This window comes from Aedes aegypti, chromosome 3, assembly GCF_002204515.2.
Source record: "Aedes aegypti strain LVP_AGWG chromosome 3, AaegL5.0 Primary Assembly, whole genome shotgun sequence".
NCBI classification, from domain to species: domain Eukaryota; kingdom Metazoa; phylum Arthropoda; class Insecta; order Diptera; family Culicidae; genus Aedes; species Aedes aegypti.
The window spans coordinates 269,457,032-269,471,297 of NC_035109.1; positions in this window are offsets into that span (position 1 = coordinate 269,457,032).

Below are 14,266 nucleotides of genomic sequence, written 5' to 3' on the forward strand. Positions count from 1 at the left end.
AACAATAGACGTATTTCCTGTTGAGGTCACCAACAGAAACATCAATTGTGACAGCACATACATCTCTGGTAGTTAACTCAGAACTGAGTGTAGCAACGATTGCTTTATTAACGAGCACGCATGCGCGGGGCATGGAGCGCGAGTTTGCCATTTCATGTTTGCTGAAAGTAGAAAAAACTGGGTCCACAAGGTTACCTAGATAGAAGTTCCCTCTACGAAAGTAGGGTTCTTGAACTAGCGCCACTTGGGCTGTACCATTTTGCATGAGTCTGCAAAGATTGATCGTTGCTGTTCTTTTATGCTGAAGATTGATCTGAGCTAACCTAACTGTAGCCACTACCCAAACTAGGCAGCCTTTTGCATTCTCAGCACGAAAAAGACCAGCAACAAAAAAACCAGATCGGTATCTATTTAAAGTAGCCAAAGGCGAAAGAGCACAGAATACACTGTGTAAAACGCATAATTCGAATCCATATAGGTGATAATTTAAATTACATGTCAACATATTCATAATCCCACCCTTATTAAGCCTCAGGATTGAGACTGAAGAAGGGCAGCCGATTATATCGGAGAAACACAAGGTCACCTGCATCATTGCTCCGGGTAGCACAGGAAGGACTCAATACTGTGGAGGGCGCCCTGCTACCCCACAGGCCCCGTTAACGGTTAGGTTTTATTTAGACCCCCCCATTCATTCCTAGGCACGGTACGCATCACACCATAAATTAGGGGTCACCTGTGAGGTGGACTTTTACCACCGGAACAGGCAGTCCGTAGTGTTAATTCTTAGCCAGTTGAAACAACGGTTACCGACATTACGCGGCTATCTAGGCTGCTCGGAAAAAAGGAGTTGAATATTGATGATTAACTCCTGACGTGCCCAAGCAGCCGCCAAAGTGGAACTTCTTGAAGTATCTTGAAAACTTTATTGATGAGTATCAAGATGAGTACTTAGAAGAATCCTTGGAAAATAATGGAAAATCCTGGAGTAGTTCATGAGAAAATCGTGAAATAAATTCTTGTGTTTGATACAATATATTGAACTACAAATCGCAATAACTCACTTCAATTGAACACTTCTTTCACTCGTGTATTGTCCAAACGTTAACAGATCTCGTAATAAATTTAAATTAGTGGCAATTTGGACACAATTCTGTTCACCCTTCAAGTCAGAAAAATGTGGATACCTCTCAAAGTGTTACGTGTTTCACCAAAATTACTATAATTTTACAAAGCAGGTGCGTAGAAACTAAAAAAAATAGCGTTTTACTTGAAATATGTTTGAATACTGTTCGACACCGAGGCATGTCTAAAAAAACTGCTCTAAAACGAGCAGACATTGCAGAAATCGTTCTGTTTTGATTTAGAACCACGATCAAAGCAAGCGAAGAAAAACATCCCATATGTAGCGGACCATCGGCAATGTATCGCAAGTTGTATTATGCTCTGCAAGAAAAATACATGGAATGCGATTATCTGAAAAATGATATTTTGACTTATCGTCACTGTGATAAGAAAAATTACCAAATGTGCAGATTTTAGCTAATTTGATACATTCTCGTCTTTCAAGAACAAAAAATCCAAGCCTACTAGAAATAATATGTTTGGCTCAAACTTTAAGGTTTTTCTTTTAATGTGATTTGAATTCAGAAGAACATACGAATATTTTTGAGAATATTCCAAAAACAAGCCGTACCCTAATGGACATTAAGAGGAAAATAACCATCAACGTTTTACAAATTTTCGAACCCAGCTTTTCGCTCAAAATTGAAGCAAAGCTCATGAAAGCCTATCATTGCATTGTACTTGATATCTTTGATGCGAGGATAGATTTTCATGAGGATTTCTTTAAATTTGAATGGAAAAACTGGTTTTTAATTTTAGACGATTGCTAATGATTGAATGATGGATTATAGAGTCCTCAATACAGTTTTAAATAAGTAATAGTCCTTTTATATATAATGTTTTATGACAACATTCTGAAATGAGCAATTTAAAAATACGGTATTTTCAAGCTCAACATTAACTACTTGTTCCAGAGACCTAAATGTTTGTTGGTAGTGCTTTTTACATCTGGAAAAATATACTATTGAAACTAAACATCAATTTTTCAAATATTTGCTTAGATATTCAAAATTATGTTTCGATCCATTCTAATCCCTCTGACCCATTGTCAACCCCTTCAACGGTATTTAAAATCTGGAATATGTTGTATTTTAATATAAACTCTCACAAACAAACTTAAAAATATTTAATGTGATTCATGTACGCAGTTATTTTAAATTATAGTAATCTAAATAATTCGAATATTGAGATTGAGACATAAATGTTGATAGAGATTACCACTAGTGAAGGACCCCAAAACATTGGATCGATAGTGTATGTGATTTCTTAAACAGGTCATTCAAATGCTGGATCAAACATCAAAGAGACAATAGAACAGTTGCCCTAATTTTAATGAGAAAACAGAAACAATCAATTACTTCAGTCTAATGCAAACAAAGTTTAGCGAACTAAACTATTTCAGTCTTTTTTTGGGAAGCGCGGCAAACAAAGTATGAATCGGCCTTACACCAACTTTGTAAGTCGCATATGAATGATAGTAGAATACAACTTGCATACATATCGGGAAAACCCAAAGATGATTATATTACAGCAAGTTATGGTATCGACAGAACAGTAACCTCTCATTTTATGTTTCCCAAACGGAAGAAAATAATGACCTCCTAAATAGTACTGCCACAATCAGATGATACAACTCCAAAAGATTTCTCCTACTCCCGAAAGCGATCTCCTTTACAACCGAAGCCAAGCAAAAATAGTCGCGCAATTCACCCATAGAGGAGACATACCTTTGTATCCAATATAAAGCACCCAAAGGTGCCGGTGGCGATTTTGCGACTAAATTTGTATTGCTGGAACCTGAACAACGCGATCAGTCCCGTCTACAGAGGCGTGCGGCGTAAGAAAATAATAAAGAACGCAGCAGAAAAGAAAAGAAAAGGAGTTCGAAACCCGCGCGACAAAACGGAACGGCAACAATAATAAATGCACGTGGGTGTCTAGTTTAGTTGGTTTGCATCCTGCGCCGGTCGGTACTCCCCTTCCATGCCGGACGGGGCCGGCGAGGCACGAGGCAAGAGCTTGGCGTTCATAGACATATAACGCGGGAAGGAAAAAAGACTCGTTATTGCCATATATGAAAACAAAAACGACAATCCACACCGCGCCGCAAACCGCCAAGTACTTGGGCTGCATACCGGTCTTCAAACCACAGACAAACAGACGCATCACTATGAAGAAATTATTTTGAAAAATTTCGTACGGCTGATTTTATTGCACCTATAACGCACGGGTCGAAACACTCAAAGGCACACGGGTTGATATCAGAGCCCAAAAACAAGATTATGACTCATGATATCATGATTCCAGTGTGTTTTAAGCTTTACGCATACGAATTAGGCTGATACAAATATTAATTTTCTTTTATGTCCGAGACCACTTGGAAGGTACGAGGGGGGGGATAAAAATAAATAAGGAACAAAAAAATAAAAATGAAAAAAAAAGTTATTTTTAAGAATTTTTATTTTTAACGATTGTTGTAAAACTTTTTCCAATCGTCATCTGGATCATTATTTCACCTGGTTTTTACTATAAAAATTAAAAAACCTAACTGATGTCAAAAAAATGATTAATCTTTTTTTTTCTCCCCTTCAAATTTATTGAATTTTTGAAGGGGGGGGTGACATAAAAGAAAATTAATATTTGTATCAGCCTTATGACTCCAGGAAACATGATTTGTAGTCCTGATATCATGACCCAACCAGACTTGGAAATCATGAATTAGAACTGTGCAGGTGGTATAGTCCTCGTAGTGCAAGTAAAAATTCAACTATGTGTGTACATAGTAATGCTAAATTTATAAACACCGTTTATATGCATATATTACAGCTTCAGCATCATGGTTACTTGAGTAAGTAAAAAAATATCTCCATGTATAATTTCAACATGACCGTTACAGTGTGTGACGGATACGATTGCGAGAGTTATGTCGGTTTGTCTGTGTTCAAACCACTCCCGGCGAACGGTAAAACGAAACAACTCACTCACTGGATGGTGGGCATAACAGCAGAGCAGATTCGTATGATCGGTCATATTTCATGGACTGGTTGATAATTAGGGAGCCGCGCCAATCCGTCTTGAAGCGGATTTTCCTACGTCCTACATCCAAACAGGAGATCCTGGAATTTGATTCAAACTTCGGCTCCTGGATTAAGACGAACGAACTTCGATTTTGAATGCAAAAATTTAAAACCATTTTGATTCAAAATCCGGACAGCTTCAAATTTCGGACACGCTACATTGTATGGGAAACATTTCACACGAAATATTTCAATATCTCGCTCAAAAGTTCCCCATTTTGAAGAGCGGTTTTTCATAGATATCTATCAACTGCTTTAGACGTCTCTCTAGTCGTTGGGGTATTTCAATTGATGATTTGGCATTCCTAATTCTGATTTCCATGAGCTGTCCGGAATGCGAATCAAAGTGTCCATAATATGAGGTACATTTGCGTCGGAAATAATAATCATGAGAAGTCTGCACATTTCCATTTATTATATGTTTTTCATGTTGCGGAATCAAAAACATCATTTGGCCGAACGCCATTTGGCCGAATTCCATTTGGCCGAACGGGTAATTTAGCCTAATTATGAGCAAAAAAAATCAAATTTTGTCAACGCTGATGTGTAGCTTCCATAAACATGGTCCAATAACTGATCAGCTAATTAATTTATTGGTCTCTCTGATGTGTCGGGACGTCATGTTCGTCGCTATATAAGTTCTCCAAGGGAATGATTAATACGATCCGTTCATTCAGGACGATGTTGTGAACTCGCGTCAAGAGTCTAAGCTGATGGTTGATTCGTCTTTGGATTACCAACGGTGTGCTAGGGTTTGAAGTGATTTATGATAATTTCATCAGATTTTTTTTAATTCTTTCAAACACAGGCTATTCTTTCGATTTATACTGGTTTCATTATTATTGGCAAAAATGTAGCTTATATTTAAATAGAGAATTTTATCTTTATTTTATCATCGGCAGGTCTTTGTAGTTGTAGTAATATAACAATTATTTGGATTACACTTATTTAAAATGTTATAAGAGAATTTTCTTTCTTTTGGTCTTATGCTGTTCTTTCATATTTAAATATTGTTCATAGTTATTGGAATTGAGGCTTATAATACGTTTCTAAAGAGTCTGAATTTTTTAGCACAACGGATAACTTAGGTGAGATGTCATTCTCATCCAAGATTAGGGTTTCAACGTGTGAAATGAACTCTGTACTGTTTATTGCGTATATCAATATACCAAACGAAGAAGAGTAGTGTTTGATCCTTCGACCTTGACGCTTGCTCCTGTGGGGACGGGCGTTGAGGGCAGGATGTCGCGCGTCGGTAGCTAGAAGTGAAGCCCGAGCAGTCGTCAATTGTTTTCCCTCTCGGGTCGGGCGCCTATTTTCTCTTAGTGCTTTTATATAGCCGATCAAACGAGTGAAGCTGAAAGTGGATTGTTGCTGCTCAGTCAAGGAGGACGGATCAATTGGTGAGCTCGTTTCATGCTGCTATTTCTAATCTATAAAATATGTATGACTGCACATTTTATCGTTACAACGGTGGGACGTGAATATGATTTTTCAACAAACTATGAATGGTTCGTCACTGTGAGTGTCGACATAGACTCTAATTCATGAACTATTTATGTTTAACATTTTTTTTTTCAAAACACCCCTTTCTTTTTACCTTTATTTTTGTAATTATAAAAAAAAAACTTTGAATGGTTCGACACAACAAGTGTAGACTTGCGAAAGGTTCACTTTATTCAACAAACTTTGGATGGTTTGCCACTGTAAGTGTCGGCATAAGAATAAGAGTAATCTATGATGTTCCAGCCAATCAAGTTTTTGGTTTCTTTTCAAATAAGTAATATATAATAACACATGCTTTCGTCCTGAAAGTTGTAGGAATATTACATTTAGGTATTTGTTCAACAAGCTTTGAATGGTTCGTCACCTCAAGTGTCGGCATAATTTTCCTCTGCATAGAAATTGTTCATGTTAAATGAAAATATTATATTTACACTTAAGCATATTTATATCTTACAAATAATTATTTATCATGGTCTAGGAAGAGTGCATCGAGAACGCCCGAGAAGTCGTCAGTTTTTTCCCTCTCGGGTGACGCGTTCTTTTCTGACGGGCAGTGCGTCGAGAAAGCCCGAGAAATCGTCATTATTTTTCCCTCTCAGGTGACGCGTTCTTTTCTGCCGGGCAGTGCGTCGAGAAAGTCCGAGAAGTCGTCAGTTTTTTCCCTCTCGGGTGACGCGTTCTTTTCTACCGGGCAGTGCGTCGAGAAAGTCTGAACAGTGCATCGAGAACGCCCGAGAAGTCGTCAGTTTTTTCCCTCTCGGGTGACGCGTTCTTTTCTGCCGGGCAGTGCGTCGAGAAAGTCCGAAGAGTGCATCGAGAACGCCCGAGAAGTCATCAGTTTTTTCCCTCTCGGGTGACGCGTTCTTTTCTGCCGGGCAGTGCGTCGAGAAAGCCCGAGAAACGTCATTATTTTTCCCTCTCAGGTGACGCGTTCTTTTCTGCCGGGCAGTGCGTCGAGAAAGTCCGAGAAGTCGTCAGTTTTTTCCCTCTCGGGTGACGCGTTCTTTTCTGCCGGGCAGTGCGTCGAGAAAGTCCGAACAGTGCATCGAGAACGCCCGAGAAGTCGTCAGTTTTTTCCCTCTCGGGTGACGCGTTCTTTTCTGCCGGGCAGTGCGTCGAGAAAGCCCGAGAAATCGTCATTATTTTTCCCTCTCAGGTGACGCGTTCTTTTCTGCCGGGCAGTGCGTCGAGAAAGTCCGAGAAGTCGTCAGTTTTTTTTTCCTCTCAGGTGACGCGTTTTTTTCTGAGTGCTTTTATATGGCCGAGCACACGAGTGAAGCTGAAAGTGGATTGTGGCTGCTCAATCAAGGATGAAGGATCAATCGGTGAGCTCGTTTCATGCCTTTTTTTTCAAGTCTATAAAATATGTATGACCGCACATTTAATCGCTACATAAATATGATTTTTCAACAAACTATGAATGGTTCGTCACTGTGAGTGTCGACATAAACTCTTATTCATAACTTTATTGTTTTATATTTTTTGTATTAAATCACTTACCTTTATTTTTATACATAAAAAAATGCTTTGAATGGTTTGGTCTGTGCTAGAAGTGTAGACTTGCAAAACGTTCATTTTATTCAAAAAACTTTGAATGGATCGCCACTGTAAGTGTCGGCATAAGAATATTATGTGATGGTCTAGCCAATCGATATTTTTTTTCAATTTGAGTAAAATATCCTGTAGGAATGTTGCTTTTAGCTATTTGTTCAACAAACTTTGAATGGTTCGTCACTTCAGGTGACGGCATTATTTTCTCTTACTTGAAAATTTTTCATGTCAATCGAAAATTTTATATTTCTAAGTATGTTTATATCTCACGAATAATCGTTTATCATGGTCTAATCGCTTATCAAAGTGAATCCTGTGACCCAACGATCCTCCCCATTAACAAACATCCCTCCCAGTAACCTTTACGGAGATGCAGAGGCAAACACGGTCTCCAAATAGCAAAGGTTACACACTAACATTCCTTCCCCAAATCCCACCTGACTGCAAGGACGTGGCCGGCGCCGTTATTGACCCTGTATAAATAGAGGCACTGAATTATGCACATTGAAGAAGATTATGGCCAATCCCAGCCAAACTTCTAGTTGATTCTTTGTGCATTTTCACTGACTTCGGTCAATCACGGAATAGCAACCATTGATATGTGTAGTCAGTCTAAGCTAAGCTAAGCTAAGCTACAAATAATTATTTATCATGGTCTAATCGCTTATCAAAGTGAATCCTGTGACCCAAAGATCCTTCCCATAAACAAACATCCCTCCCAGTAACCTTTGTGGAGATGCAGATAGCAAAGGTTACACACTAACATTCCTTCCCCCAATCCCACCTGACTGCAAGGACGTGGCCAGCGCCGTTATTGACCCTATATAAATAGAGGCACTGAATTATGCACACTGAAGAAGAATATGGCCAATCCCAGCCGAACTTCTAGTTGATTCTTTGTGCATTTTCACCATTGATTAGCAACCATTGATATGTGTAGTCAGTCTAAGCTAAAATCTAAGCTATATCAATATACCAAACGAACTAACTGTCAAAAGCTGACTACAAATGCAATACGAGAATCTATGCTGGCAGCTCTTACCGCATTACTCACAGGTATACCACCAAAAAGTTAAAAGGTTCATTATAAAAAAATCAGTTTAAGAATCCTGTATAACGTTAATTGAAATCGAGGTTCTATGTATCACTAAAATAAATTTCCACAAAAACTTATCAACGAAATACCTTTTTGATTCATATTACGGACACTTAAGCCCGGTCCCGGGTCATTTGCGAATGCCATTTGGTCGAATGCCGTTTGGCCGAAAGGCATTTGTTTGAAGTGAATAATTGCTTACATTGAGGATGTTCTTCTAAACTGTCCTTTGAAATTCATTACAAAATCATGCTAATTGTTTTAAATTTCGGCCAAATGGCACCGTGCCTTTCACCGAGACAAAACATATTTCAATGTTTTTTTATCACGCACGGACGATTTAGAGCATAAATCGAAGTGTTCGACTTGATACGGAGGTCAATTGAAGTAAAAATATCAACGAATACTAAGAATTTTGAAAATCACGTTTGAAAATTAGCACTGACGTAACTTTCAGCTCGGAAGTCTTGAGGTTTTTCAGTGAGGTGGATATCGTTATGGTATGATGTCAAATCTCATACCTTTGGATTTCTTTTTGAATGGGCTACAATCATTAATGGATATATTTTGGGAAATGCAATAAACATTTTCAAAAATATTTGTTTTGCTCACGTGTTTTGCACGATGCTCATTTTACTACCAACAGCTGTTCATTTTACCCACATAGTGCAGGTAAAATTAACATTTGTATCATTTTTTTTTTTTTTGCTAGCGATAATATGTGAAAATTAGCTTAAGGTGTTCATTTTACCACTCCTTCCCCTATTTCAAAATTGTTCACATGGCAAAAATAATCGTACCTAATACGTTTGCAAAATTTGTTTTTAATATAAAAAAATATTTTTGCGCGTCGCAGATTTTTACCATACTTTTCGGAGGATGACTTATGATTAAAAAAAAAATTCAACCGAAAACACAGATGAGCGTCGGAAAAAATGTGGTAATACTGGATCGCGTCAAAGTCCAAGATGGCCGCTAGATTTTTTCACTCAAAATAAAACTCGTATTCTTCACTTGACTCGAGGAAAATACCGACTGATAACTTGTTTTTTTCTTATTTCAATTGCTTACAACTTTATGGAACATTGATTTGCATCTTGAAGAAATCGACGGCAAATTTTGTCTAGTGTTGGGAACTTGCTTGGCCTTGCATATTGGCCACCGGGTACCGGAGATGTTCCGAATTTTCCGAGGTCATGTCAAAATGACATTTTTTTTCTGACACTTGTATTTTTGTGAGGTGTGAAGTCCTAGAAATTGGAACTAATAGGAAGTTGAATGTCGAAGGATGCATTAAGATTCGTTGTGAATCTTCAGAAATATGACCATTTCCGTAAATCTGGTTCCGGAATATATGGCCAGTCATATTTGTATTTCCAGTCATGTAAATATTATCTGGAGCTATATCCAAGTGGGCATCAAACTTCAAAATGATGCTTCCAGCAGCATATTCAGAACAATTAGATGCACTGACCACTCTATTGTAGATTCCAGGTGCCTGGGGGATGTGACTAATTCAAACCCTGTCAGGAATTTCATCAATTTGGGTATCAAATACCAAGATTTTAGATGGTGATGCTTCCGCACTATGGCTTATCAGGTGGCCAATAATCAAAAAAGTGATGTGCCCCAAATTTCAATTCTTGTTCGTCATTTCATTGTAAACATGTCTGCTAAGAAATTCCCAAAATATTAGGGCATGATTTGCATTGCACACTCAGATATGAGGTGCCAAAGTTGAGCCTATAGAGAAAAACTTGTTTTTATTAACAAAAACTATGGTTTACTCAAATGAATATAACTTTTTTTCTATAATACTTACGTAAAACGTTTTTACACCATTTGAAAGCTTACAAAAAAGGCTTCCCAGAAACAATAAAAAAGCTCCAAAATAGTAGGTTTTATGAAGTTTTATTATAAAGCGGATAAAAAAATCGAATAAACTTATAGTTAACACATCGAGTACATTTTTGTCCCAAGTTGTCCCAGGCTTAAATTCAGTTCCAAGGGTACTTTGGGATGTAAACTAAAGGATCGTGAAGAATTTAGCTGCACAAATTTGCACTTTTTTAATTTAAGGCTTTTTGAATTTTTCCAATATTTTTAACCATTTTCTATTGAAAACAGCTAAAAACTAATTCGGAAAATAATTGAATTTCGCTAAATCATTCATATCATCATTTCTATGTAAGTTTTAATATTTATAATGGTTTGCACAACGTTAATTGCATAAATGGCTTATATGCATTATAAGTAACAAAGTTTAATATTTCGCTGTAGGCCCTATTCAAAAGCTAGTCTCGAAAACTTGTTTTTGAAAATAAAACATCAAATTTGTATCATAAAACTCATAAATACGACATGAGATGGAAAAAAATATTTTTGGCCAACAGTCTGTATGGAAACCGCCCATAGTGTTCCGATTGCACCTCCAATACCACCGGCTGCCATGACCATTGTATAGTAGGTTCGAGGTCTAGTAAGAACGACTATCTAATCAACATTTCTTCCTCTCCCATGAACATGAGGACGTAATGGTAGTGTGATTGTACATTGAAGATGGTAAAATTCTAAAACCCAAGCTTCACATGAGTGATGCTCTGATTGATCACGGAGCAGCAACTAAAAAGTGTATGTACCGTAAAATGAGGTGTTAAGGACTCGTGGGGTTTTAAGGGATTGAGCTTCTCCATCAAGTTTGACAAGCCACAAAAATGTCGAAAGTCGATATATCAGTCATCTGAAATGCTTGATTTGTTCGGAGGATTGTGAGCTGCATTATGTGATAGGAGATGGCTATTAAAATAAAGTATTGCGGAGTTTCGATATTGAAAACGATTCAAAACATTTTTGTTCAAATTTTATAGGCTAAATACATTTAACTACAAAACTATGAAACAATAATAAGAAAAATATTTGAGTAACTTAGAAGATAAGTATGTTTAACTAAGATCACAACGGAGAAAAAAACTATTGAAAATTTCATCTAGATTTCTACTTTTGATATTTCTTATGGAAAAGTCTCTTTTTGAAAATAAGTGGGGTGTTAAGGGATTATCTTTTCTACTTTTTCCAAGTTACAAAACTCATTCGATTTAAGCCGTAATATATTCTAATACACTTTTAGCTTGTTCCGTGAAGAAAAACTGCATTGTAAAAGTTAAGGGGTTTATTTTGTTTGTTACTAAATATCCCCCAAATGTCTAACCTTGAAAATCGGTAAAACTGGTAGAAAGATCTTGAAAACAACGTATTAAAGTAAATATGGAATTTTTTTGATACTATTTCGAAAACTTGTTCGATCACACTGGCAGAATGTTTGGAAAGTTTGAATGATTCTTTTATTTGGCAATGGTTTTGAAGCCACTGATCCTTTTAGTGGTAATCCTATGAAGCGGTAAACAATAATAATATTTTGGGATTTTTCAGAGTCTATAAATTAAGAGTTGCGCGAAGAGTGAAACCAAATCTACCTATCGAACTGTCAAAACATCTACCTATCGAGCAGACCAGCAAAACAAAAAGGGGCTATTTTCAAGGAGAACAATATTTCAAAGAAGCTTCTTCGTGAAACTCTCTGTATATAGACTCTGTCATTTGTGAGCTGTTTTTTAGAAACTTCGTGGCCACGTCGGGCACTTAACGCATTGTGTTACAGAATGAGCGTTCGATTTCTGAGCCATACTGGAACACTTTTCTGCTTCAGTATTTTTTCGACCATGCCACGGGGTGTTGCAGACAAATACTTTGTTTAGTGTAATGTTCTATTTACAGGAAAAAATGGCCATTCCCATTATTTGAACTAAAAGCTTGTTGATGTTATCCTTATAGTTTATATATGAAGTTGCTCTGCATAACTTAGGATTAATAGGATTAATAACTATTAATAACAAATAGGATTAATAACTATGAAAGATTTAGCAGTTAAAATAGAAACGGTTTGCGTTTGCAGGAGTTCCAAGTTCAATAATATTGATGTATTATCTGATTAAGGTTTAACATAACTTACGAAATTGAATTAAAGCATCAAAGTTATTGACCGAAAATATTATGTTTTGTTGTTGGCAAAATATGGTTTTGTTTACGAAACTCAAATTCCTTAACCCCCCATTTTGCATTTTCGTCAAAAATCATACATTTTCATGATTATCTCAGAAATCTGTCATAGGATCCTCATAATTGTATTTGGCTTCTAATATACAAGACGATAGAATGGTAGGGCTGTCCTTTGTTCAATTATTGACATACTAGAAGTTGCTTGAAGTTGGGAAATGCTCGCAAGTCATATTAAGCTTGATAAAATACAGCAGCGAGAGAAATACCCAAAGGAAGAACGATGATAAAACCCATTCTTCTCGCTTATTTGCCATTGGGAGTAAAATAATACTCAAATATCGGATTGCAATAATACTCCACAGGTTTTATCATGCAGTGTTATCTCCCCAATCTAATAAGATATGTAGCAGTAGATGATAAACAGGTTTTTATGATGTGGTGCGGATCATAATTGTTACAAAGTTAGAGATACCCTTAATTTCCTCAAAACTCAATCTTGTTTAAAGTAAATGAAATGTTATTATAATTTTCATTACGTTTTTTGTTATTTTATCTACTAATAAACCTAAATTATAATTCATTCTATTAAAAAACAAAATTTGTAACAAAATTGATTATAACTTAAAATTATTAATTTATTGTGTTCGTGGTGTAAGTTGTTATAAATCAGTGGACGGAAAAAACTTTGATTTACTAAAGTACAACACATTAAACCCAAACTTAACTGAATGATTGTTTAATAATAAACCAGAGGAGCAAAAACACGCCAATAAATCCTAAACTAAAGTCTAAGTCTGGTAATTTGTTTATGCAGACCCCTTCGCCCTAACGTATCGAGCTTCATCTGTTAGAAAATATTTGGTAAACCCTCTTGTTAGAGTAGCAGACTCAATGAATACTCCAACTCTCCAGAACCGTTCAAAAGCGCAAAATATTATGGACAAACATCTTAAAATGGTGTTAATTGTGGTCAATAAGCATTCTTTGTCTCGTTACGTACGAGTACCATAACCATTTAACGAACTGTCTCCATCCCACTACTTCACCAACCTACCATCAGATTCGCATCATAATTGCTGCTCGCGCCAATCTGCGTTCAAGGTTAGAGGCGTTTTGACCGTTTAACAACCTTCAGGATCACGATGACGACGGCGCTGGAACGGCTCAACGCCCGTTCAGCCGTTTTCCAAATATGGCACTTCCTGGATGACGAGGTTGAGGAGATTACTTACCGTTGATCAGAATATCACGCATTAATGAAGAACACCACGCGATGCATTGCATTTTTTGCCATAAACAGTAAAGCAGATAATCACGAAATCCATACATATGCACCCTTCTGACCCGAGCAGGGGAATATTTCAGCAGAATACCAAATTAAGGTGTTTAATACTAGAGAATTTACAACACTTACTATCTGAACAAGGTATTGAAAAGCCCTGTGTACGAGCTAAAGTACCTCAAATAATATCTCTTGCATATTCTACGAAAACCAAACTGATAATTGGATTTGGGATTGCAATATAGCGATACATAATACATGATGAATTGTCTTATAAAAGTGAAATTTTAAATAGAAGTTTAATACGTTAAGCAATCCTCAATAAGTCACCACAATTTCACTAATGAATTGTTAATTGTTCAATACCATAATAATACCAATTTTTGGTGTTACAAATACCTAGATTACTGAACAATACCTAATTATGGTATAATACCAATATATAGTATGCATAGCTAGGTGCGAGTTATTTGTTCCTGCGCGGGTATACCTTCTACCAGTAGTGGGTTGGAGCCGAGCACGATGAAGATCATCTGTCTTTCGCGCTACGATACAGTTCATTATTCAAATGAT